Here is a 5,177-nt window from a genome sequence, read left to right on the forward strand (position 1 = left end):
TTTTTGAGTTTTGGTCTTACGACCGTATTCTCCATCGTATAGTGTTTCACGCATTAGCTTGGGTCTGATCCACATAAGCCAAGCCAAGGGCGAACACTCATCTTTACAGCATGGATTAATAGGGGTATCTAGTCATGTTTGCTTCCCATGCTTTCGCACCCCAACGTTCGTATGGACCTAGAGAGTTGCCTTTGCTTTTGGCGCTCATTTGTAGATATACAGATTTCACACCTACACGCGAATTGGCGTTTGTTCGTAGATATACAGATTTCACCCCTACACGCAAAATTTCACTCTCTTCTATCTCACTCAAGTAAATTGGTTTCGAGAGCATTCCGCCAACCGAGTTCCTTGAACTTTGGGAAATATTGGGTCCTTGGCACCCCATGAGGGAATCTAACTTCTTCTCTTGGCGGCTGACTACTGGTGGAAAATACTCTCCGTGTGAGACTTAGGGCATCTCCAAGGCGGACCCGCAAACCGGCCACATTCATTCGGACCGCGTTATCCGGACCACGAAAGCCATCAAATGCGGGTTTGTATCGGTCAGTGGCACGTTCCGGACGTACTTTCTCCTGCAAACCGGAAACAAACGTGGGAGAGCTTTGCGGGAGTCCGGACACCAGACACGTAGGACTCCGACACCCCCAGCCCATCCAAAACCCTTTCTAGACCCTACGCCTCCATCATCCCCATTTTCTCTTCTTCCTTCTTTCTCTCTTGTCTTTGCCGCCGCTCCACCACCCCGCCCGCCATGCCACACCCCCTGCGTGAACTCTATTTCTCCGTCACCTCGGGCATTCCAGCAGGGCTCCACCACGCTTCTCCTCCGTCTTTGTTCAACCCCCGTCCTCGGACCACCCCGCTTTGTCAGCACCATCTCTAACCCAGTTGGCCAAGAAAATGCCCACTTTGCCCAAAGACAAAGAAGCAACTAGAAAGGGTGTCGAGAGGGCATTTGGATTTCTGCAGGCCCATTTTGCAGTTGTTCGTGGACCTGTTAAACAATGAGATCCTGAGATATTATGGGAGGTGATGACATGTTGTGTGATCATGCACAACATGATCGTCGAGGATGAGGGTGACGATGCTGCCGCAACTCTAGAATTTGAGAACATGGATGGTCATATCCAACTTTTAGACTAGAATCCAGCCAACATGCGAAGAGTCTATTCAAATGCATCAACAAATTCGGCATCGACCAACTCACGAGCAGCTGAAGGAAGGTCTGGTTGAGTATCAGTGGGCGGTTAAAGGGGACAACAATGTTGGGATGTAATATTTGAACTTTTTTAAATTTCAACTATTGTTGCATGCGGCTATTTGAATGTTAGTACCCTATGCATGCGGTTATTTGTTTGTTTAAACTTAAAAAATGAGGAAGGACGGATGTATGCGGCTACGATTGGATGTTGGCCTCCCGCATCCGTGTCCGCAGACGAATGTGGGAGGAAATTTGCAGGTTGCCGTTGGAGATGCCCTTATAGGGCTTTCTTCTTCATACGAGAGTTTGCGTCGTGTGCCGTGGAGATCTGGAACTCTTGGGCGCCACTTGTAGTGCTCGAGAGAACCGTCCGGGTTGGTCTTGTGGCGAAACACCCATTGCCACTGATGACGTTGGCGTGAGGGGGTCGCGGCACAAGATTCCACGTGCGGTTGCGCTACAACACATCAAACTCCTCGCGCATCGCGGGCGAGCCAATGTGGATCATGGAGGGCGGCGCGTGCGGACGAGGGGATGGGCGACGGTGGAGAGGATGATGTCGACACCGCGCATGCGTACTCATCAGCGGCGTAACGCGTGCTGGGGCGGTAGATACCGGCGTGAGATCGCGTCGTCATGCCAGCAGGAGGTGGGTCGACTGCGGCAGGAGGGACGGACGGGGGTGGTGGAGGGTCCGTCGCTCCTAGCATCGCAGCGGAGCCAACCTGGGCGGGGCGGGTCGCGCCACCCGGCAGGGTGGTAGCCGAAGGGCCACCGGGGCCATGCACGGCTGCGCCGGGACCGAGGCCGAGGGGCCTGCAGCCGGGGCTGCGGCGGAGGGGCCCGCGGTGGGGGCCACAGTAGGAGGGCCCACCATGGGAGGGAGGGGGGCGCGTCGAGGCCACTCCGGGAGGCGCCTGCGGGAGCCGCGCCGGGGGCTGCATCGGGTCCGCGTCTGAGACACCATCATGGAACGCCGAATCCTCTGCAGAAGACGGTACCTGGTGAAAAGGAAAAACCCTCTCATCAAAGTACATGTGTCAGGAGATGTACACCCGGTGGGAGACGGGGTCGTAGCACCGGTAACCTTTGGTGTTGGGAGGGTAGCCTAGGAAGATACATGCTACGGAGCGAGGGGCGAGTTTGTGTGGTGTAGTGGAGGTGGTGCTAGGATAACACAAGCATCCGAAGATGCGAAGACCATCATAGGATGGAGGAGAACCGAAAAGAAGTTGGTGTGGGGTGTAGTTCCAGCGAGGACGACATGGCCTAATGTTAACTAGGAGAGTGGCGGTGGTGAGAGCATCGGGCCAAAACCGAGGGGCACGTTGGAGTGAAACAACAACGTGTGGACGCAGTCGTTAAGAGTGCGGAGAATCCGCTTGGCGCGGCCGTTTTGCTGGGATGTGTATGGGCATGTGAGACGAAAGATAGTGCCGTGAGATGCGAGAAGGTGACGCGTGGCAGCGTTGTAAAACTCTTTTCCGTTGTCAGTTTGAAGGGCGAGAATAGGACGCCCGAACTGGGTGGTGATGTAGGAGTAAAAGGCCGTGAGAGTTGCAAGAACATCGGACTTGCGACGGAGCGCAAGCGTCCACGCAAAGTGAGAGAAATCATCAAGTAAAACAAGATAATATATGAAGTCCGTGTTGCTCGCAATGGGAGATGTCCAAACTCACTATGGATTAACTGAAACGGAAAAGAAGAAATAGTGTTTGCCGAGACGACAAGCATGACAAGTGTGCTCGTCGAATTTATTAGATGAAAATGAAAAACTCTTGAGAATCTGGTGAAGTGGAGTTGGGATGACCCAAGCGTGCATGCCAAAGGTCGACACCGACGGCGAGGGCGACTGGGGCGGTGGCAGTGGATGCGGAGTGCACCGGGTACAAGTCGTCGGGGCTGTCACATCGGTGGAGCACCATCCGTGTACGGGCGTCCTTCACAGAGAAACCAAGACCATCAAATTCAATGGTGAGAGGATTGTCACGTGCAAGACGACGAACAGAGACAAGATTTTTAACTGGGTTAGGTGAAATGATAACATTAGACATGTTAATAGGCATAGAATTAGACGGAAAGAAACTATGACCAACATGAGTGATGGGTACGGAGGAACCATCACCGAAGGTGATACGGTTCGAGGTGGTGACCGGGAAGGAATAGGCAAGGTTACCGGGGTGTGACGTCATATGGGCGGTAGCCCCCGTGTCCATGTACCAATCACCTCCACCTCCGTAGTTGGAGGGAGACGCCGCCGAGTGGAGTGCAGCGAGGAGGGAGGGATCCCATGGGGCCGGAGGGAGCTGAGCCGGTGCAGGCGGCGGCGTGTAGCCGAGGTAGGCGGCCGCCGGAAGGGGTGCGTAGCCACCCAGGGCGTGGCCGCCCGGCGCATAGCCACCCGGGGCATAGCCGCCCGTGGCGTAGCCGCCCCCACCGCCTGGTGAGGAGCGGCGGTGAGGTGCGCCTGAGGGCCAGCCGGGTGCGGCCCGAGGATGCCCAGAGCCCGTGGGACCGACATGTGGTAAGCGTGGACCCCGCCGGTCCACGGGTTTGGGCCGACGGCCCAGGGCGGGAAGGGATGATGTTGGCGTGGAGCCCCCCCGTACCCCGGCTGCTGCTGCTGCTGTTGGGGGCAACCGCCCCCACCCCCACGGCGCCGGTTGCAGCGACCGCCGCCCCTGCCCTGCTGCTGTTGCTGAGGAGCGGGAGGTGCGTGCGGGGCGGGCGGGAGGGGGAAGAAACCCGGTGGTGCCGGCGGGCGGGGTTGGGGCGGAGCAGGCTGCGGCAGCCCGTGTGACGTCGCGGCGGCGAGGGCGGTGTGATGGACCCGGGCCTTCACCTTCTTCATCTGGCGTTCCTCCAAGCGTAAATACGCGGCAACAGACTGGAAAGTTGGGTTCGACAGTAGGGAGAGATTCGAGACCACGTTGCCGAAATCCTCGTTGAGGCCGGCGGTGAGGATGCTAACCATGAGGTCGTCCGACACCTTGGCGCCAATGTCGCGGAGCTCTTCGGTGAGGCGCTTGAGAGGCATCCAGTAGTCGTCGATGGAGGAGTCATCTTGATGGCACCCGAAAAATTCCAGCTGCAAAAACACAAGACGTTGACTTATTGTCGGTGAAGAGGTTGTTGATCTTGGTCCACACGGCACACGCGTCATCATCCACCAAAACGACCGTGTGGAAGATGTCCGGGGAGACGGTGATGTAGAACCACCGGATGAGGGAGGCCTCAATGGCCGCCCAGTTCGGATCATCCACCATGAGGTCGCCATCCACGGTCCCGTCGACGTGCTCGAGGAGGTGGTACTCGTGGAAGACGAGGTTGAAGTAGGTCTTCCACGCATAGTACGAGGAGGTGGATTGGTCGAGCTTGATGGGAACGCGGGTGTGGATGTCGAGATCGCGGAGGCGGTGGCGTCGGGCATGAGGCCGGCGAACGGGTTGGAGCTGCCGGAGGTGGACGCCATGGGAGCAGCGGCAAGGGGAGGATGCGGCGGCTCGGGTGGGTGGAGGGATGAGGCGGCGGCGCGGAGTAGGGTTAGGGTTTTGGTGCGCGACGACATCTAGAGGGGAGAGGCGGCGACGGTAGAGGGGAGAGCGGCGGCTGCGAGTGGAAGGGGGTGCGGCGGCGGCGGTGTACATTGGCGGCAGCGACGGAGGGAGGCGTCGGCGGCGGCTGTAGGACGCGGCGGCGGCTTGCGGCGGAAGCGGGAAGAGGATCGGCATGCTAAACTGATACCATGTTAGTTAGGAAGAATGAGATTGCACGAATCCATAATCATTGATCGTGTGCATGGTGCACATATATAGGTACATGGTGGACCGGCCTCTACTTATCTCCTAAGATGTACAAATATACGGGGAAGAGAGAGATACAATAGTATAAATACAGACCCTAGTCCTATACATATGCAGTGTACAACGTACGCTCAACATCCAACACCTGGGGTGGGTCCCACTTTTTTGCC

This window comes from Triticum dicoccoides, chromosome 5B (assembly GCF_002162155.2).
Source record: "Triticum dicoccoides isolate Atlit2015 ecotype Zavitan chromosome 5B, WEW_v2.0, whole genome shotgun sequence".
In the NCBI taxonomy this organism is placed as follows: Eukaryota; Viridiplantae; Streptophyta; class Magnoliopsida; order Poales; family Poaceae; genus Triticum; species Triticum dicoccoides.